This window comes from Frieseomelitta varia, unplaced genomic scaffold (genome assembly GCF_011392965.1).
Source record: "Frieseomelitta varia isolate USP_RPSP 00005682 unplaced genomic scaffold, Fvar_1.2 scaffold_903, whole genome shotgun sequence".
In the NCBI taxonomy this organism is placed as follows: Eukaryota; Metazoa; Arthropoda; class Insecta; order Hymenoptera; family Apidae; genus Frieseomelitta; species Frieseomelitta varia.
The window spans coordinates 285,385-309,024 of record NW_025110705.1 but is presented as its reverse complement, the minus strand read 5'-3'; the positions used below and the strand labels follow the sequence as shown (position 1 = coordinate 309,024).

Below are 23,640 nucleotides of genomic sequence, written 5' to 3'. Positions count from 1 at the left end.
CGAAAACAGCAGGGCAACTGGAGTCGCTGTAGCGGGTCACGAGATTGACTGCAAGATTCAATAGAGAAACGAGGGTGGCGGCTAAGATTTATAGGTATTTTTGCCGAGGAAATGGACACTTGCCAGCCGATTGGCTAATTCAGATCAAGGTTTTGGAAGCGATTCTCTCCAGCCCTCTTGTCGGCGAAACTTTCGCGCACAGATACTAACAAATATTTGTCACACACACACACGTACGAAAGGAACGTGTCAATATTTCCGCCTCTGTGCAGGCGCGACTAGAGAACGATCCAAGTATGTCGTCAGAGAGCAAGAATTCGGAACAAAATTCACCGCGACCGTTCGACAGAGCATCGCTTGTAATACGTTAATTGAAGCTGCACGCAACTGCCAATTACGTTTCACGTTCATTAGTCCGTGGAAACGGCCACGACGACTGGATATGTGGAACATTCGATCTGGCCAGCCGTGAACCACGAATGCCATGAAAAACGAGGCGACGTTTGTTTCACCGAGTTTCGCTACGTGAAATTGTCACGAACGCTTTGCAAGATGAAAGATAGATAACGAAAGGACGATGTGTGTCATTCGTACGATTAACAGGAATAATCAACGAGATATTATCTACGTAAATGTGAAGAATTAACCCTCGTTTAACGGAGGTTATCCTGGAATATTTTATTTTATTTTATTTTATAAGTGTCATTACGATCGATACGAAATTTCCCAAGTCTCCTCTTCGATGCGAAATATTATTTGTAATCGAAGGCAGCGAAAAAAAAGAAGCTAGCTGTTTAACATTTGTACACTGGCGTTTCATACCAGAGATAAGTCGACGCGTTCTCGTTGCGAGCAGAGATTTAAAATTCCCGATGCGTTCGATCGATCGCAAAGAAACGACGCGGACGAAGGTAGACGGGAGAACAAGAGGCAAAGAAACAGATGTCGTAATTTAGGTCGGAGATAAGAAACGTGCCGGGTGTTTTCGGTTATCCGGGAGTTTTCATTTATACCGTGAAACGAGCCGGACAGATTAAATATCGTTCGGAGAAGAATGGCCCCGGACAGAATCGAAAACAATACCGGGAGTCCGTCGATGAAGCGGCTCTGCTGGCTGATACCGACTAACGTTCTCCGAACTTTCCTACGTTTCTTCTGCACGTCGACGTGCACTTTCTTTTTCCGTCTGTCCGAGTTTAAACCGTGGACATAGCGATATTGTTGCCGCTTATTTCGCATCCTATGTGTGCGCACACTATGTGTGTAACGTTGTTTGCACGGCGTATGTATGTATGTCGATGCTGGTTTAAGCGACTGGCTGGTTATTGAAAACGGAAACGAGCTTTTCTACGGGTATTTGAACTACGAACAAAGGAATAATAGCTAGATAATTTTTAAATATTCGTAGTACTTATTCGAGTGTTTTTAAATATTATTAATGCCTGTCTAAGTCTTTAAATGCACAATAATATTATATAATTATATATTATATATTATAAAAATATTATACGATATAATTTTATATAATTTTAATATTTTTAAATGCACAATGATGTTACTTTTTTAATGCAAAGGAAGCGTAACTCTTATTATGTTGTAATATATATATATTACTACTAACAATAAGAATCTACCGTACAAGAGTTATAATTTATTGCTATAATTACAACTCTATAAATTCAATTCCCTCACATTAAAAAAATTATATTATTTTCGATATTGTGCAACTGAAAAGTAGATAATTGTACATGAGAAAAATAGGTCGAAAAAGTAAAGAGTAAAAATTTTGTCATTTAAGTTTGGAATTCCGGACTGGAAAGGAGCGCGTAATCGAAAGGATGTTATTCTGCCTGCGAAAATAAGGGAAGAATGTCACGAACAAAAGTTTTATTATAAAACGTTTCGTCTCTCAAAGATTTTAATTTAAAAATTTGTCAAGCATTTCATTTATATTAAACTAGTCCTTAGCTAAACTCTTGGATGTTAAAAACAAAGCCTGAAATGGAAAAATTTTTATTCCATGTTTTTCATTAATTTTCGTACGTAGAACTCTATTCATTCTTGTTTACTCTGGAATTAATCAAATTCAAATATATACGTATCTGTATGATCAATAATATACTGTAAATTATATATATATATATATATAATCGTTAAGACGAAATTTATTCGAAATATTTTCATAACTCAAAAACACAGAGATGCGAGATTCAAAAGAGCCATGTTATTAACCAAAGTTACAAATCAAAGGATGAAAAAGACATTGTTTGCCAAAAAGAGTACAAATTATCTTTATCTTCTTTGTTTCTTCCATAGAGCAATCCAATTAATTTCTTTTCGAAAAACAATCATCGCGTCTAGCCTCTTTACAAAGAGGAAAGGCATTTCACAGTGAATACGTGGGCAACTGCGTATTAAGATTTTTCTCTTGTTTTATAACAGATGGCATTAGGACCGCCTTTGAAGTAGCGCCAGCGTGCCATTCTGCTCATATTATTCTTCTTTGTAGGAGAGGAAATTAATTTTGCCTTCGTAGAAACATGGCACGTCTATTTTTCAACTAATTCTAATAAACGCTCCTTCTTCTTTGTTTGTTGTCCCTTTGGTTTGCGGTTATGATTTTTTGCGCCCGAAAAAGAGTCGAGAGAGAAAGAGAGAAAGGGATCTCGCGACAAAGAGTTCGCTAAAAAAACTCCGCTAGAAAATTTTTATACGCAGCATTTTTCCCTCGCGAACGCTAACAGCAAAATACGCCTTTGAATCTCTGATCTCACGAACGAGTGGCTACTTACACGAACACGGCGAAAGCTGAAGGGACTATACTACTCGGGCAATAAACTTACCTGTAACAGAAAAACAATAACGAAATAATTAGTAGACAGTCAATGATTAATTGAACGAAATATTACATTTCCTAAAATATGAACATAGGGTTTCGCGAGACGGCCACTTTATCCCGAAAAATATTGCACGGAGGACGTATAAAATGTTCTGTTGGAAGAAATTAAAGAAAAAGGTAGGTCAAGACGTACGAGGAACGTTTGTCAAGGGTTTCATTTGTTCCCTTTAGCCAGCTTTAGTACTTGAAACCAAAAAACCAAGCGGACAGCGAAGCATTTCGCAATTTTCAACTTTCCTCTTAATCACCGAGACCGTGAATGACGATCGAACTAAACGCGAGTGTACAGGGTGCCACGAACGGGCAAAGAGTGATTGTGTACGTGAAAAAGTAAGCCGGAAAACTTGGATTTCTAGAAAACTGAAACCTTTAATGCGAAAAGAATTTATTTCCCCCTTTTGCCTTATCTTTCTCATGCAGAATTATATTCTTCTTGTAACTACCAGTTACGTGACTTTTGATCATCAGTTACACGACACCCTGTATACACCGAGAACGCGATCCTCCGTTTCGAGAGGAAAATATACCGGTTTGAAATATTCGAACGTGTACGAATATTCATCTACCTTCTAGCTTCTTTCTCTTGTTTCTCCTGTCATTTTTCCACAAATTGCTGCCCATATATATATGGCGGACAATAATGCCAACATCGCGATACCATTTTATCAAAATTAATCGGCTGTACATTACACGAGCTGTTACATTAACCTAAATGGGAGAACGGCTGGGCGATAAATTCCGCCGGAATTTGAATTTATTTCCCGTCGTGTCATTTTCATCGTCTCTCGTTATTACGTCGAACCAAACCAGAATTTCGTGAGAGGGGATATATCGGGAATTGCACGCTGGAGACTCGTAGACCCAGGGAATAATTCAGCCTCTAACAACGTCGCCTGATTATCCAGGTCGTTTGTTAATTATAGTCAGCCAGGAGGTGAAAGCCACCTTTCGATTGTTACGACGAGAAAGAGGCGCACTCGCGTGATCGATCGCCGCGGTGCAAACTGACAACAGGTCAAACAAACAAACGGGTCGCGAGTTTTCGAATAAATTAACTCTCAAAATGGAGGTAAGTATTACACGTTGGTCGTAAAGAGACAAATACTTTGTGCAAAGTACAATTGACTACAAAAATAGTTCAGACATTGTGCTTTGTATTCTACGTAAGTATGTAAGAGATAGAAAAAGGTTTCTATTTAACAAATATACAAAGATTCATTTAATACGTGCATTTAATCAAATAACTTAATATTAAATAAATAATTAAAATATTCGGACACCAGACATGCCTCAACTAACTTATGATTCTAGTAGAATCTACGTCTAGTTAAATTCCCCGAAATTTGGTCAATTAATGTTGTTAACGAAAAACTAGCAAATGAATATGCATCTTTTCAAAACACGTCAGCGAAAAGAGTATACAGATCAATTAGAGCAATGTATGAACGTTCATATAAATAGCATGTGAGAAATACTGGACAAAAGAGCATATATCAGAGTATATATATCAGCTTTCTCGAGAGACTTTTAAATCTAACATGAAACTGGATTTACAAAATGTACATCGTATAGCAGATGTAGATAAATGTTCTTTTTTTGAAAATACCGATTACAAGGTTATTGTCTGTTTATAAATGGCCGAGGGCCATTAAATTAATCAAACGTTCAAACGCAGATAGTAAATCGCGAACGATCGAAAACGACAGTGAACAAGGCGAGTGAATTCGAAAAAAAGAAGTTCGAAAGGATGGTGCAGGAATAATCGAGGAGTTTCGAGATTGAACAGGGGAGGATCCCCTCCATCCGTGTCAGTCGACAGACTCTTTGTTATTCGAGAGTTCCTCGAACCGCTCCAAGTGTTAGCCGATCCCGTGTCAAGAGGATTACACCTGATCCCTTTCTTGGATGGGGAGAGGATACGACTCGCTCGATTTTTGCGTCGCGATCTCTTTCATCCTCCCCCGAGTGCCAAGAAGTCAAGGTGACGTTCTTTGGTTTTATTTCCCTCGCGAGATTCGTGGAGTGAAGACGTTAAGTGGCATTGTGTAGAATTCAAGTCGAACTGTGAAAGAAAATCAGAGAAATCGCCGATTCGCGATATTAAAAAAACGTTTCGAATGTATAGTGCATTGATAAATGTTTCCCAAACAATTGTTAATCGTTCAATTGTGGTTCAGTTCTGAATTAGCCAACACTTTTACGATATCCCATGGAAAGTCAAATTTCGTTAACAATCGAAAGAAAGAATTTCTTGGATACAGGTGAGAAGTTTTAAAATATTTATTTGAAAATTGGGGGAAACTCAGAGGGCTCAAGTTCGATTTTCTTTTTTTAAGTCTGAAAAACGGGAAACTACTGTTCTTTCGTTTCGTAAGTCATTGATCGTTTAGTCGTGGTTCGTAGCCACGATTGCAGAAACAGTCTGAATAAGTAAGCACCTCGTCCGTCACACGCTGGTTACTTAGGTCACTTCCTAGGAAGCCTACCATCGAGTAAAGCAGAAGCCTATCGGGGTGAATCGTCATCAGTCAGCTGGAAGTGACACGGGTAAGCATCAATCGTAAGAGGGATGCTCGAGAACGATCGATTGTAATCTTGTCGTTAACACTGCCTGGCTATCTATCAGTCTTTAGTAGCAAGCGGATCATCCTGTGAACAACGCTCGAAGCATCGTTCACTGTTCGAGATTTGCAATTTCGAGCGCAACTTCATGCAACGCAATTGCAATTCGAGAGCAACCATCACGAAATTAGTTCGACGACATCTGTCCGCTCATCGAAACAGTTTTCGTCGTCTGAGACTTGCGAGAGTCAACCACGTTCCGTTTTCGGTTTCATTCTCCGCGGGATATTCTGCCTAGAAACGGGAAGCACTGAGCTTATGAATCCTTCGAGTTACTTGGCCTACCGGGGATTAAGTTGGAAGATTTTTATTAAAGAAATAATAGAAAAGTGGGAGTTATACATCATGTGAAACTGTACGACGCAGGAGGGACGAAGTACCAATATTTTGCAAAATGTCGCTCAAATTCTCAAGGTTGCGGATGTTAATGCATCCGTGGGGAATTTAAAGGTGTGCAGGTGCACAAAATGCATGTAATAAATAGCAAAATATATAGTATTCACTATTTGTAAAACTTGAAGTGAAGTAAATTTTTTTTCTCTACGATAATATCAATTATAACATTTCATCACATCTACAGCTGTGCTGTTGGACGTAAAAAGCATCTAAGAGAAGAATATTCTTTTATTTAAAAGTAAAATACTTAATTTTTAGATATTTTTAAATTTCATTCTTGTGTCCTGAAAACTGAAGGAATTCCAACAAATTTCGTAAATCGCTGTTGATGATTTGTCTCTTATTCTTCCGTCAATATATCCAATTTCAAGCCGAACGTGTAAACAAGATTTGTTACACTATCTTCTATTAATTTTCTCAACTTATCGATTATTACTCGATTTGTCATAATACACCAGAAGTATGGAATCTTATACTAGACACAATGATACAGCAGAAGTATTCGACTTGCGTCCAGCAATACAATTTAACAATAATAAATCTATCAAATGTTTGTGAAAAATTACGTATTAACACTTCTAGTATAATATCAAGTACAAAAAAAAAAAAAAAAGAAGAAGAAGCACTTATCGAAAAGATCAGCATGTAACAAGTATCCTTCGATAATCAAATGGAAAACCGATTACCATCGATGTCTTTTGGATTCAACCCCGGGACAAGACAAACAAACAGCTGAAGTATTTTAATAAATTCGAAAGAGAGAAGGAGAAAGAGAACGAAGAGACGCAGATGGTGAAAATATAGGCGGTGGAATATCGAGAGTACGGAATCGGGAAAGTCGGCTGGCTGATTTACATTTGGTGGATATCGGGACGGGCACACGGACTCGTATTATCATAAAAGAATGGCGGTTGGTTTAGCTTTCCCGGAGGACATTATCGGCCACCTGCTGTTTCTCTGACGACGACCGGTTTCGAAACCACGCCTACCTTTTATCCGTTTCGTCGATTTCGACGGAAGGCCCGGGAAGGATTGTCGAACAGATCAGAGGTTTTTCAGTTTCCGCGGAGTTACATCGCTCGTGATTTCGACTAGCGATTTCTCAACATATACATCATAGCATATACATCATATATTGTGCGTCACGTAATAGATAAAATGTCACGATCATAATATAATAAATAAAATTACATTGTATAAATGTAAATTTCTATTAAATCACTGTCGATAGTGATTTAATAGAAATTTACATTTATCACTGTCGATAGTGATTTGATAGAATAAAATGTAAAAATTGTATAAATGTAAATTTCTATTAAATCACTGTCGATAGTGATTTAATAGAAATTTAAATGTTCAGACGATTGTCGAACGTTGAGAGGATTGTTCTTTACAAGAACATGAGTAATTCAGAAACGAAACCTTGTAGATCAACATCGTATCAGTTTTTCACCATCTTGTGTACACGTCTCTGCTTGATTCTGATTTGAAATATTCACGATCGCAGCGGGCCTCTTCGTCACGTTGAATTTTGAACGAAAGAGGCGCAACTGCAGCTCGTTACGTCCTTCTGATATGAAATTTTAAACAGAATACACATTTCAAGCAACGTTTGTCCAATTTTCCAAAAATTTACCAAAGATAAGCGAATGAAACTCGTCTCTTAGAGCCATTAATGGAATCGATTGTCGAACCGAATATATTTCGAGCGACATCTCTAATACTCTCGAAGAAATACTCTCGATCGGTCCAAGCAGACTGAGAAAGAAGCTTTCCGCGATCGCTTGACTTCGCAAAACGCTATTTATTCTGGAAGCTCGTACAACGTGGCCCAGTATTCGCCTCATCGTCGATCGAAAAGTCGTAAAGATAGTGACTATAGTCGCGAGCTCTTTTTTCGCCGCGTGCCACCGACCTCGGAGGCACTGCGATAAGGCTCGGCCTGTTTTCTGCTACGTATCACGGAACTTTGTGCATGGGGGAACGTCCCCCGCGGCCATGCTGAATTTTTCACGCGGCCACGGTGATTTACCAGCAGCTCGGTGAAGCATGAGTTTCAATCAGGTCAAAAGTGAGAGAGAGAAAGAGAGAGAGAGAGAGAAAGGGAGAGCTCAGAACTCGTCGAACAGGACCAGGATGGCTCTGTTTTCTTTAAAGCACGGGAAACATTGGCCGGAATTGTTGAATATGTTAAAGGTGCATTTGAAACGAAAGATTGGAAGGTTTGCTTTGGTAATACTTTGTGCTTAGAGTCGGATACAATCCGTCAGAGAAATCTAAATATAGATTCAGCCGTTCAGAAGTTTGGAACATCCTTTTCTTTATGTATGTATATAAATATAAATATAAAAATATATTATATATATATATATATATATATAAATATAAATATAAAAATATATCATATATATAAATATAAATATATGTACATAAAATAAGACCTTATTCGATTATTATATGTATTTATATAGTATATATATATTTTTTACTCTTATAGTAATATAATATATATGTATATATTTATTTTATAGTAATATAATATATGTATATATGTATATATTTTATTAATATATATATATATTCTTTTTTTACTTTTATAGTAAAAAATATATAGTATATATATATATAGTATATATATTTTTTACTCGGTTATGTGCATATTTTACAATACGATTTACGGAATTCGAAAAGTGATGACAACGCGGAAACGATAGAGCGTGACATTTACGCGCGAAAATATATGAATAATGTAGTACATGAACAATGTAATGAGAATCAGTAATTACTATCCAATGGTTCTTGCTTTAAGGGGGTCAAATAAATAATACACAATCGAAAAATTAATCACGTGATGACGTGTAAAGGAGTAATCGACATGCTACATTAACCGCGTTTAATGGAAGCTAAATTCGCCAAATTACAAACACTCGCTTATTCAAACACAGGGCTCCACCGATTCTTTGATCTCGCGTTTGTATAATTATAAATGTTAAATCTCATTTCTATTCGTGGCTCGAATGATTTCATAATATCCACGGCAAGAAATTGCTATAAATCCTATTAAACATGAAACAAAGAAGGAATAAACGAGTCCCTCAAACTGCCCGACTCCATTTTGCGGGAAGTTCTCAACTTCATTAATCAGGCAGTCAATTAATTTAACGTCTCAAGAAACGAAAGACTTATTCTTGCGATTCTACTTGTTGAATGAATGATTGCGGATAATTTGAATCGGGTTGGACTGAAGATAATTTGAATGGTGAATTTTCGGAAATAACATTTGTAATTTTTTTTAAACATTTTTCTTTACGCTTCAAGTGACGAAGCTGATCGTCTCAAATATGGATGAAAATAAGAATAAAATCTGACAGCCTGAAATAAATAAATGGATAAAAATAAGAAGAGCATTTGATAGAACTTTTCACGAGTTATTACAAATTAATTTTCTTCTTACCCTCTGATTGGTGATGGCGTTCGAATCGGAAATGGAGAACGTATCGACGATTGAGTCGAATCGTACAAGCTTCTTGGGATGTTGAGCCTTCTTCGAGCGAGGACAGAGCGAGCACATGGCTGAGTCTGTCGGTGTCGTCGGGGGCATATTCGACGAATATTCAGTATTTTTATTTCACGATTATTTCCTTTCTTTCTTTCCACCCTTCGCACGCTTCGTTTCGTGTTAGATCATGTATTCACCACTCGTTCACCCACCAGTTGTTCGAGTCACGTTTTCTTACACCATTGTCTAAACTAGCAGTAGTGTCATGAAAAAAAAAGTCCTTCGTGTCTACACGCTCCTTCGATCGTTTTGGATAATTTTCGTCGCTACTGAAATGACGACGACCGATACGAAATTTGTTTACGCGCGATAGAAAGTTTATTACAAATTCACGGGCAGTGATTGTTTTTATTGTCTGGTGCTTCTCAACGTCGTTACGATATTTTACAGTCCGCTAAGCTGGACAAGTCTTTTATTAGGCCATTCTTCAACGGCGTGTTTACGACGAGGGTGCGTAAATTAATTATGCTGATGCGTCCTCCTTTCGCGATCTAGATTTGGATAGTTAACAAATTAACCTGACCTCTATAAGATAATAGTGGACTTGTCATTAAGAAGATTTGAAGTTAAAACACAGTGTTTTGATATTATACAACATTACGGGCGCATTTGATGCAAAAGTGATATACGAAGAATGAAGTAAATTTTATAAGACATAGAGAGTAATAGAGAAGTATGTTACATTTATTTTTATGTGAACGATTGTAAAATTGTATCTACCACTTCTGCACAAGTAAGAATATAAGCTAAGCTTTAAGTTTAAATACATAAGAAATTGATTTATACCCATTATATGATACAAACTGCTGCTTTTTTTTTTGCTCATATAACAAATGAAAATTATAAAAATTTAAATTTCTAGGAGTTACGCTTAGGGGTTGAAATTTCAAAAGACCACGAACAAACAGACGACATCTCTTCGACTATGAACGCACCACGTGCAGAAGTCGGTAACACAGAAATTCGCAAATCGACCAAGACCAGAATGCACTGGTGGAGCAGCAGTTACCGTGAGCAGAAAGGGTGCAAAACCACCGAAAGTTACCCCGCTTATCATCGGAACCCAGAAGAAAATCAATATCCCCTAAGGTGCGCCGCACCGGAGTATTTGTCAAATCGGGAGGAAAATTTTATCCATTTGCGGCAGATAAAACTGCAAGTTTTGCCCTCGAGATGAAAATTACAGGAAATTTAATACGCAAGAATTGAGTCAACGGGATTCACTCTCTCGTTAATTACACACGATGACACTTTTCACTGGCTGCATTTTCACTGTCCTCCTACAAGTAACATTATCCAAAATTGGTAATTTTCAGAAATATACGAAGAAAAACTTCATCCCCTGATATATCACGAGCAAAATTGGAACTAAATTATCACACGTTTTCACGTAGAATTGTGAATTTTCAGAAGTACGATCAATAAAAGATTTTGTGAATTAGATTCTTTTGTTTTTATTTTTGTATTACGAATGTTTATCGTCTACGCGATCATAATTCTCCGGCTGCTTCTCCAACACTGACCGATAACGATAACACGTCTATCTATCTATCTAATCTATTCACGTGACGCGTATACCGCGTCATCACTTTGATTGGATACGCATCGATGACGTACACAAGACGTCATCACCAGTCTCGAAAGCAGAGAAACTGTTGCATGCGTTCCTGGTCGTGAGCAAACTCCAAACAACACCTGTTACAATTTGACTTTTCTCTCCAGTGTTTAATCACTGAGTAATAACAAAAACTTACAATTGAGTCTCTAACAATAAGATGTCTCTAATTATATTAAAAAATTCCAAGTAAAATCCAAACAGTCACTTTACGATCCCTTTTCCTTTGAGAATTTCATCGTACAATATTCAAAGACATTGATCACGGCACAACGATAATTCCCCCAACTCCAAACAAGACCCACTTCGATTTTTCTTCCCTCTGCAATTAAATCATTCAATGTTCAAAGACTAAGAGAGAGAAAAAAAAAGAAAACAAAAAAGAATTGAAGAAAAAAATTTATAAAACACTCACACCATTTAAATCGCAGCGACGATACAGCGCGTTCCTTGCACGATATCGGTGGATTCAACTCTCGTGGAGTAATTTCGACGAGTGTCGATCAGGTGAAAGGAAGTGGGTGCGCGCCGGACGTCGGTGTAATTACAACAAGACCGCGTCGAGAACGCGCTTGAGAACGCGTTCGAGTATAGGAGCACGAGCACGTGCAATCGAATTATTCGCGACTGCGGAGGAACGGTCGAGACCAGCGACACGCTCGAACGAACTAATGAGACTACGAGGACCGATGCGCGACGCTGGAAATCGCGAGGCAGGACTAATTTCCATTAAGCTGCACCAGCGAGTGCCGCTAGTCGACGTGCCGTCCTTAATTAGCGGCGAGCGCATAAGCGGCGCTAACTTACGGACAAGGGGGTCAATTGGCTCGTCGTTCATGGGGGGATAGTTGCGAATTACGGTCGATCTGCGTCTCTTCTCCTTCTTCGTCAATACTCGATCGATCCCTCGTTCACTTCACGACATATTCCCATCGAGAGGATCGTTTTAACGATCAACAGGTTAAATTCGAGAATGAATTTGCAGTGCTCGACGTTTTTAATTAACAACGTGATTAATACATCTTCGGAACATTTGCCGATTTGTCTTTGTCTCAGTATTTATATATATATATATATATATATATATATATATATATATATATTAATTAAAATATATTTTATATATATATAATATTTTATATATATAGTTTTTTTTATAGCTTCGTAGAAACAGTTATATCTATTATTATCATTGAAAATTACGCAAGTCTGGTAAAAGCAATCAAAGTGCTAATAATTACTTTGCAACGATCAGATCGCAAAAACTGTAATTATAAGAACGTGGAAATTTTGCGAGAATTTTAGTATTTTAATATTTATTGCAAGAAATTTTAATAAATCATAATCAGATTACCATGGAATAAAGATCAAATTCTGTGCCAATCTATAAAATTTTTGAAATTTCTTGACTCGTTGTTTATAAGATTCTCCTATATTCTGTAACATCCTATCTACCTTTGAGAACTGTAAAATTGCATTTATTTAAAATTATTACAATCAATTACCCATAAATAAGATTAGTAAATTAATTAGCCAATATATTGATAACTTTTTCTCTTGAATGTTCTTTCAACATTATGACGCATATATCTTTGTCCATAATTTTTATTTTTACTGTATCTTGTTGGACATATCCTTTTAGCAATATATATTACTATTATTATAAGATATATCTTCGAAGAACAGTGAATAATATAAGTAAAGATAAACAAAAATGAGAAGAAACGTGATTCATAATTGCAGGATGATTAAAAAAGTTGATAATGTTCAGCGCTGCTTTCCGAGTCTGTCACTTGTGTCTGACGCAGACGAGCTCATTCTACTGACTGGCTCAACGCGCCGCGCTGTGCCAAATCTCTACTTCATTATACGTACATTATAATTGCACTCTAAAATTTTTATGCATTTGTACGAAATTTTAAAGTGCATAAAACACGCACAATTAAAAAAAAAAAAAAATCATGAAATATCCAAAATATTCAAGTTGAAAATTACTAGATATCCAAGTTATACAAAATATTTGAAATAATCGCAAGTTAGATCGTAAGATTAAAAAACTGAATTAACGACCAACAAGAAGAACATTTCTTTTTTCGAAAGAAATAGCAAGAGAAGAGTCTGTTGAATCAATCAGAGAACTGAAAAGAGGATGGAGTTAAACCGAATTCCGAGATGAAACGATGTACGTGCCTTGTCGGGAAGGCTGAAGTCAAAGAGTCTCGAACATGAAACAAACGTGAAACGTCGCCGTCATCGAGTTGTTATATCAAACGTTCGCATTGCGGCGTCCAAGAAGAGAGTAGGAGATCAAAGGACTTGGAAAGCAGACTTCAATCTTCGACCGAAAAGCACTCGGGGAGGAAGAGACATATGTAAAGGCCCCGTAATTGTGGGAAAGTGGAAACGAATTGACGGATGACGACGTGTTGATTACACTCGGAGAACCGTCCGTTTCTGCTTACAGTCGGCGAAGTAGAAAATAATCGATGGACGCTTTCAATACTACCATCATCATCGCGGAAATTGGTACCGCGCTAAAAGTAAGTGAAAGGCAAATGGACGTCGCCTGTCATCTTTCCACTCTCGTTTTTCTTTCGAGAAAATAAACGCCGACGTGGGCAAGAGTAGCGAATGACAAACACGGTTCTATCGAGTCTCGATTAGTATTGCAGATTTGTGGACAATTGTGAAGTTTCTTGAAGAAAAACGATTGAAGAATACAATTTATAAATATTTACAATACGTAATTAATGTGAACACAATAATAAAAAATAAAATGACATCATTTACGACAGAGGAACGACTTATGTTTAATATAATGTTTCTATTAATATTTTCGAATGTGCGAAATTGAACACTTTATTTTTAAGACTCTTAGAAGATATTCTTTCTTTCTTGGCAAGTAACTAATTTTACTATATAATAGAGAATATTTCTATTGAAAAGTATATTTTACCAGAATTAATACATAGAAAAATTCCAAAAAGATTGCAAACTTTCGAAGCCAGTTCAATACGCCGTGTGCGCTTGAATACCAAGTCTCACATATAAGAAATTAATCTTTCTCAATATTTTTAAATATATTTCAGATTGTAATATTCCTCGCCGTTCGCACAAAGTTCTCAAACAGCGTGATCAGAGTGTCAAATAAATTTCGAATTTAATAACTGCACGTCTCCAGTACGATTCCCGAAAGTTTTGTAACAGCACGTAGAACAGGAACAGCAATGAGAACGTCATCTGGCAGCCTCGAGTTGTTGTTAAAGAACAATTTGCAGTTCTTGGGGCACTTTGGGGGTGTCGCCCCTGGCGGGAAGGCTCTCCCCGTTTCTCGATGCGCCCGCGACAACTAAAACCGTTCTAACTTTTTTTTTTTCATCGTGAACAAGTTCAAGCGTTACAGGCCACGATGGCATTAATTCGAAGTTGTTTCTTTATCTCTCGAGGAGAACTCTCCGTTCTTGCTCCTCCCAAGAAAAGTCTCACGACCGTTATCCATCTTACGGATCGCTCGTACAATTAAAATTCCCGGGGAATTTCGCTGCTCGCCATCCGGAACAAAGTTTGAAAAGTTTCCGTGTCATATTAACCCTTCCCACGGAAAACTGTCTAATAATCGATTGCACGGACTCCATTCGAGCCCGTAACAATTATTAGAAATGAATTTTTTCAATGAAATATTTTCACTCTTCAATGAGAGTAAATTGTTAATATATATGTTATATCATGTATATAATAATTATATTATTACAATAAATATAAAATTAAATATCAAATGTTAATATATAATGTTACAATATGATAACGATAATTGTTATTATTAATGAAATTGGCAAACTGAGCTAGCCAGTAGAATGAATCCGTTCGCGTCAGACACACAATTGATGCTATTTTCATTCTTCAATCAATGGATTTCTATACGTGCATATAAACTCCTTTGGAAGTGATGTAAGCTCTTTTTTTTCAGAAACTTGAACAATTAGATGTAGATGCTTGATTATGTCAAAACAAAATGGTTCCATATACGTGAGAATAATCATCAATATATCAAACTTCACGAAATCACAAATCAGAAGGAGAACTTGCTGAAGCCACACGGAGACGAAGCGATTAAAAAAAAGAAAAATACGACATCAAGCAAAGATCTCTGCTTTATTCAACAGAAAGAGGAAGTGCACGCATCTTGTCATTTCCGTGCCACTATGATAATTAGTATGCTCGCGTTTAATGCCGCGCGGTGCGCGTACAATTGTCATTTCGCTAGCTGAAGATCTACGCGAACGAACGTTAAAGAGCCGGCCTATTCGAGACTGAAAGGCTATTCGAATTGAACCTGTTATCATTCATTATCGCGATTCTGGCTGGCTGCATCGTTGGCGACGATCGAATCCGGCGCAGCGTAAATCGCGCATCAATCCATGCTCACACGCTTCGGAGGGCGCACGCGTTTCGCTGAATTAATGTCGCGTTAATTGGTGAACGTTGTCAATTAACAAGCGGGGCAATAAGTGGCATCGAATCGGAATTGGGTTAATTGTTTTTGGTTAATGAACTAGAAATTCGATTGTTTTGAAGATGTAACATTAGCAATGTTAGTAAAGTATTGAATCATTCGAGTGAAGTTCTCGCTTTGAATTTCTATTATGAGAAAATTATCAATTTTAATCTATTAACTTGATTGTAAGATGTTTGAAATATGCACAGATCTATGTACGTACATACATTCCCGCTCAAAAATCTTGGAACAATTTTATTTTTAACATCCAGTGTTCATCGTGAATTGTCGTGTATACATATTTTGTAATGATACAATAATACAATATATTAATATATTAAGAGAACCTTTATTACATATAAAGTACGTTTTATATTTATTTAATTTAATTATATTGCACGTACTGTATTTAATTTTAATTTAAAATGTAAATAAATGTATTTTATATGTACGTATTATAATATATTAACATATTGACAGAATCTTTACTGTGCAAAGTATGGTTTATATTTATTGTATTTAATTATATTGTATATATTGTATTTACTGTAAATACAATAATTTATATTATACATTTTGTATATAATTCATAGTTTTATATTGTATAATTTATATTGCAAATATTCTATTTGTTGTATACAACTTATACTTATTGTACCATTTTTATTATACAAATATAGCACTTGTTCTAACATTTCTGAGTGGGGGTATACATACATATGGAAGAATGAAACATATCGTAACTCTAGAGACTCAAACATATTAATGAATGATATATATTTCATTCCTGAGTCTTAGTGATCTAATAAAGATAAGTAAAGAAATTTTAAGTAATAGATATTGGTAAAAGATGATCTAATAAAAATTAGTTAATTTAAAACAGTAGCTAAAAGTAAAATAAAAGATTGAACAGACTGAACTGCTATTTCTCTATTTTCTTCTTCCTCGACTTTCTTAACACATCCAGTAATCCCTGTTCTCCTTCCATTTTATTTCTTTCGGTTTCCACTGCACTATCCTCCGTATCAGATCCAACGAAATTATACTGGCAATTTCCCAACCAACTGTGACCTGCACTCCGTGTCGACGTTCATAGCATCCCACTGTTACCTCTCTGTTCTGTTGTTAATACAATTCACACGTACACTACCAGCTGCAAGTTTGCGAATACATTCTATGCGTGAAATACGTAAAACTCTTAATATCAGTACGGATTTTTGATATCAATAGTGTTTGCCTGCAGTACGTATTTTAGTACATCGTGCACTGGAAATGAACATGTGTATTATTATATATTAACTACAAAAAAATATACAGAAATTGTGAGATTGTAAAATTGTGGTAAGACACACTAAAAATGATAAACTATCGTAAACACTAATTTTGTTTATTCGACAAACACTATTTCTTGTTTTAACAAAATCAAAACTTGCGTACCGTTAAACCCATTGGAAATAAGTAAATACTTAAATACACTATACAAATTTGTCCCACGTTCAAAATAAACAATAAATATGGCACGACGTTAAAAAAAGTATGAAATATAAATGCAATGAAAATTTATTCAAACTTTTGGCCGGTACTGTACCACCATACAAGGTATTGCTCCAATTGCTCGAATATTTCAAGCGTTTCATTAACTTAAGCGTTTCTTATTCATTATTCTAGATGAATATTATCTTAAACGAATTCTCTGAAACAACGTCGAGAATAAAAGAGCTCATTAGCCAGTCAGAGACCGTTAATGAGATCACCGCTTAAACGAACGATAAACGACAATTTCCGCTTAATCCTATAGATTCAGCTCCAGTGGCGAATAGAAAATCAAAAAAATACGGTGAATAAAATTAGAGAAACGTCTCGCTGCTCCAGATTCCCTATCAACGAGATACAGAATCATCAAATGTTTCAACTTCTTCCAAATAGACGCGTTTCTTCTCAATTTAATTCATTGGTTGGTTGTTAAAATAGATTTATAATTATCTATACGTAGGCCTAAAATTAAACTCAAGTGTTTCTCAACACTAAAACTGCCAAAGTGATCAAATTGTATCAATTTATAATTTTCCATGGAAATTTTGTATATTTATAACAGTACATCTTTAGACACGAGTAATTTTTAACAAAACACATTAATAGAAGCTTGTGTTCTTTACCGTATCATTAACGTTTTCTCGTACCTTAATTTCGTAATTTAATTTCTTTGCTACAAATATTATAATTTAATAGTAGTCGGTAGTTCTAACGTTAATGAATTTACAAAATTCCTAGACAAGGAATTCATATTCTAAACGGATTCTTCGAAACGACATTTGGAGTATGAAAGAACTCATTCACCAGTTAACGATTAACGCTTGGAAGAATGATAAAGATATAAGAGGAGATCTGCTTAATCTTATCGAGTCAACTACGATAGTGAATACATTGAATAAAATTAGAGAAACTGTTACTAGATTTCTTATCAGAGACAAAGATAAAGTATCACCGAGAGAAAAGACACAGTGTCGAAAGAATGTCTGTTCGTTTCCCAGTTCGACTTTCAATTATTTAAAGTCCGTGATGATACTCGCGGAAATAATTTTTACGATTATTCGAACGCGACGGCTGGAAGCAAGATCATCACTCGATGGGATAAATGTCAGGATCGCGTATATATATTCCGGGCAGCCGATAAATTCGCACGTCCACGTAGAAATCTCAAACTCGCGAGCTTAGCTTGACAAGCCGTGGAACGTGGATCGATATCTGCAGGAACGACAAGCTTCGCTGGCCCGGCCGAATTCGAAGCTGTCGTCATAATATTAGAACGAGATCAGCATAATTTTCACGCGAAATCCGCCCAGCTGGCCGGAAATCCGATCTGCCCACGTGGAAGATTTGGGAAACGACCTTGTTACCTAACGTGAGCGACATCTCGTGAAAATTATTTATACTTTGAAAGAAAAAATTGCTAGTTCGAAGATTTATTTTTTCGACTGTGGATTCGTAGTTGGATTTGGATAGATTTGTTTATAAAGGTACGGGAGATTTACTTCGTTCGCTAAAAAAAAGTTATTATAAAAGCTTTATCTTATTATCGTATTAAACATTTTGGATCGATTGTGTACGTATATTATACTGCGGAGGTATATCTCAATAAAATTGTCATTAAAAATAGTAAATGGAGAATTGTTGGATTTATTAAAAAGTAAGTGAAGCGTTTCATCGACTGTCATAAAATTAGTAGTGGAGCTTCATCCTAAATCTTAATTATTTAATCTTTTAACGTTGCAATGCAATTCCAGTAATAGTACACTGCAGAATTTTATATTCTGGTAATGAAAATAAGTGACAGTTTGAATAGCCAGAATTTTACTGATGCAAAATTTTCTCATCAAACAGAATCTGCTGAATAAATTTAATTTCTATCAAAAAAAGACGAGAAAGCAGGAGACATTTTGATTTCAAATTTCTCGCAACTACATAATTATTTACAAACTCTCTTTATGCAAATTTCACGTAAACTCAAGTTCACACGATAAAAATCTACTGATCCTTCTTGCTATAATTTCTCGTTCGAATAACAAGGCACATGTTCGGATATGCAAGTAGATTCGATCAACAGGAATTCAGTCATCAACGATCGCTGAATGAAAAAAAGTTCACCAACTGTAAGTCGAATATAAGTCGAATTTTTTTGTGTCACGAGGAATATCTCAAAAGAATGCCGGATCGATTGTGTTTGCTTCTTGCAAGTAGATCAAGCCGATCGGTTAAGAAAACAAACCTTTCTACTATGTTTATATATCGCGGTGGGAATCGATAGAACGGATGAATTATGCAATCGAACGTTTCCTGTGGCTCGTACCAAATAAAAGCCGACATTAGATGGCAAACGTCAAGATAACTGCTTCTTAAGCGAGTATAAAAATTGCAGCGCACGCGATGCACGTAATGAGCCACGTTCTGATCGCTGACGAACTGTATTTCACGACGTGGAAAATTTGCATATCAACGCGTTCAACGTTAAAGAAAGCCATAAAGAACACCAATGTTGACACAACGTTGCTTCACTGTACTCACGGAATCAACAGTTTTAACAATACATCCAAGAATTTCTGATGATCGAATTCTATTAAAATTCTATTCGGACATTTGGTTACGGAATTCTTCACATTAAATGACTGTTTGCAGGAATTACAGAATTCTTGAAAGGGATGACAAATCCATAGTAATTTTATCAGTTATTAAATTAATTATCAAATTGTACAATTTCTAACACTGAACGATTCGTACCATTTTATAATTCAAAGTGCAAAATTCTCGTCAATGAAAGTGCTTGCTAATTGTTGCCAATTTTAAAATTCATCATCATCCGTAAAAATTTCGAATTTCATACTATTAATCAAAATCAATCGTTCAAAATCAGTAATATTGACTTGCTGCATTAATAAAAATTTGCAGAAAAGAGATATTTATGAAAAAGAATTACTGTATCATATAAAAATGAGAAGTTGAAGGATTTGAAGAATTTGAACAAAGAAAGAAATATATATATATATTTGGAACGTTTGTGTTTTAAATAATTTCATCGGAATAAGTGTTTGCAAATATTTTATCTCAAAGATCGTTTAAGCTCGACACGATACGAAATCATTCGGTTTCGTTTCAACAAACATCGCAGAGATATGTAAACTAGTTGTACATCAGGGTTGTAGCCTCGATTCGCGTAGGAAGACGGATTAGAAGTGTAAACCACGCGGCGTGCACGAAGAAGTGGCATTGTTGCAACAGCGTCACGTTGCGCCTGAATTTCCATGGAACAGCTGCAGCCCGCGGAAAGTTGCACGCTGACGCAGCAGCGACTCGTCGATATAACTAACTTTTGCATACTATTAAAACTTCAAGGACAATGTGCGAGTAATTAATCTGATAATGGCAGCATCTGCTCCAACAATGAGAACGGTAATAAACAACGATTAGATCGCGGTGAAACTAAAATTTACGATCATTTTAACTAAATTGTACCACTGAAGTTTCCTTTCCATTGAACGTTCGTTTCGTTTCTTTTTTTTTTTTTCTTTTTTAATATCAGAACGTTTAATATCATCACGTTTTTCTTCGCGAAACTAGGACAAAAGTTCGATTACAGTTACTTGCGTAATCGAACGCCGAATTATTTCGCTCGAAAAGTTTCAACATCTGCACGTCTATATAATACTGTATATATATATATATATTTTTTTTCAAGTGTTTGCATCGAAGTAATTTCAATAAAAGTTGGGGCAAATTGTTGGAAAAGTTTCGAGAGATAAGTGCTTGGAATTAAAAAATAAAGGGAGAGGCAGAGAGAAAGGGAAAGAGCTGAGAGACGCATGGTCGCCCCGAACACTGACCTGTATCACTGGCTGTACTCGATTCATTTCGGTGCGCTACTCCGCCACCCGTGTCCCCGACCGCATCATATTTTCTAACTCAATAAATTCCATTTCCCTGTTCGCGTAACTTGCATCGCGCGCACGCGATGGGACAATGTGACTCGTAAGTGGCTCGTCCTCGTATTTTTTTTAACAGCCATGTCGACGTCGACTTTCCCCGATATTTCAACGAACCCGCGACTAAGTAGTTCGCGTAAAAAAAAAAAAAAAAAAAAAAAAAAAAAAAAAGAGTCATTACGCGGGTAACGGGCGGCGATAAAGTAACTCACGCGATGACCCTTGCACGAGCAACGACCTGCGTCATTGCTTGTACTTGGCACAGTTACAGCCAGCTCTTTCAAACACGAGAGATGCATCACGCTCTCCAGTACAAAGCCCACGGTATCGACTGTTGCATTCGATTACATCAAACCCTAACCTCTTTAAATACCTACTGCGACGATGGTGCATTAGAACCGCAGTAAAAACACACGACGTAAAACGCAGAGAGCACACACGACCCAATTATCGCGACTATTTCTGCATTTCCAAGCAACAAAATCCAAAATCCTTAGTCCTCCGATATAATTGTTTCACTATCTATAATTTCGTTTAGATCAAACTCTAAATAATATTTCGAGAAACTAGAACGGAAACACTGCAAGGGACGCACGGCTCGATTACCGGCACATTTCCAAACCCTGGATCCACCTATTACCACCCTCTTCCCCTACCTACGATTTTAACCTCGATTCCTTTCGTTTCAAAACACGTTCCACGACGTGTTCTCGGACACTGCTGCGCAAACTGCGCTGCTACGACCATCACTCTCGATTGGTCGTCAAATCGTAGACTCCTCCACTGCGCGAAACCTCCGTACGTTTTGCGTTTAGTCGTGTGTTCACCTCTCGACACCGTGACACGCTCGTGAAATCCGTGCTCGGACGAGCTGGCGGCGGCAGCTTGCAGGTGAAACCCCGGCAGACCTAACCTTCGTCCTCCGCGCGTGTCAAGGTGACCACCACGACCGGGTTAAGACGAAAGGCGACGAGGACGCACAGTACGCGACGCGCGAACTATCAATGGGGATCATCGCGACGCGACGGCGATCGGAGGCCGAAACAGCGAGTTTTAATCAGCAGCTCGCGAGAGCGGCGTAGTCGCGAGCACTGACCTACGTCACTGGGCGCACTTGGCACACTACTGAGCGCGCCGCTCCTCGTGTACGTACGTGTGTTTCCGTGTACGTGTTCCACCACCTCCTCCTCCTCCTCCTCCTTCTTCTCTCTCTCTCTCTCTCTCTCTCTGTCTTCTCTCACTCGCCCTGTCGCTTCCTCCCTTACTCTCGTCCACCCTCGCTCTGTCTCTCTCTTTCCCTTTCTCTACCCTGCGACCGCCTTTCTCCCTGTCCCTCTCGCCTCCTCGCTCTCTTTCCTCCCTTAGCGATCTGCGTCCGTGTAGCCGGTCACACGACAGCGGGGTGAACTGCACCGCCACCTCGTGAAAATTGCATTCACCCTGGCGTCGCGACTACCCTTCCGCCGATGCTCCTCCACGAGACGTTTCACGAGACTCTCACTTCGCCGTTTCTTCTCGATTTCTCCAACGATAACGTCGACGAGACTGCGAGCGCATGAGAGGAGGACCATGTCGAAGTCTGTCGGCCTCTTCCGGTAGATTTGCGTCGGTACGACGAGAGATTATCTTTCTTTTTTCCTTTCTGTTGGAGTTACGGAAGAGATCGTTGAGAGAACCATCGTCGAGTTAAAGAGCTTATCGTCTCCCGTTCTATAATGTCGTGCAGGTGATAAGTAAAATTGTCGAGCTTCCTCTTGCAATGATTTCATTAATGTGTCGTGTCGATTGCACGTCGTAATTACAAATTTTTTTTTAGAAGAGAAGAGGATTTCGAACGTCCATTAGCTGTGCTAATTTATTCAACGTCAGACAGGTTTCTCTGCGGATCGCAGAAACATTCGTGTGCTCGCGATTACCGAATCGATACGATTAACATTCGTTAACGGTAGTTGTCTCAACAACAATAATAATTAAGTCTCTGATCGACGTGTGAAAATTACGATATAAATGAAAAATTTAGAAAAATCAATACTGCTCTGCGACAATATTCGCACAGCAGACGTCAAAAATTTGACCACGCCGCCCCAAGTGTAATGTCGCGGGCGGAGCAAGATGTTTCCGTTCTTTCGTTTCATTCCGAAACGAATTGATCGCTCAAGGCCTGGCTGCGAGTGACGTCAATGACGTCACCGGTGACCCTTTCTTTCACAATCTCGATTACGCGAGATTTTTGAACGCTACTCGACACGTTTCGGACAAAGGACGTATGTCAGCACGTTTCTCGCTCGCGTATCGCTTTCGTAACTGCTAAAACGGTTCGTCGGTACCGAACTTAGTTTCTCGGTTTTGCCCGGGATAACTGCTATTATCCCGAGAGAATCGATCGTTCGAGTAACATTGTTCATCCGAGTTTCTCAGAAATTATTCCCGCCCGTGAATTAGCATTGACTATCGAATAGCTTCGTCGTTCGTCGTCTGTCCGATAACAACCCCGAACAACAAGAGAGGATCTTTCGTCAAGTAGATGAGTGCAACTGATCGATAACGCAGGACAATACTGCAATGGCTCCGTGTCCAAGC

At 37.6% G+C, this 23,640-nt stretch overlaps 1 protein-coding gene and 1 long non-coding RNA gene across 3 annotated transcripts in view; both read right to left on the bottom strand.

Moving 5' to 3' along the window:
• Nucleotides 1-23,640, bottom strand: part of LOC122537333 (probable basic-leucine zipper transcription factor Q) — a 197,139-nt gene that overhangs the window by 68,075 nt on the left and 105,424 nt on the right. The window lies entirely within an intron of this gene.
• LOC122537340 lies at nt 2,301-22,168 on the bottom strand. The gene is made up of 3 exons (XR_006308606.1): nt 21,888-22,168; nt 9,372-9,967; nt 2,301-2,843 (listed from the first exon to the last, which is right to left on the bottom strand). It is a non-coding gene; the product is annotated as an uncharacterized LOC122537340 (long non-coding RNA).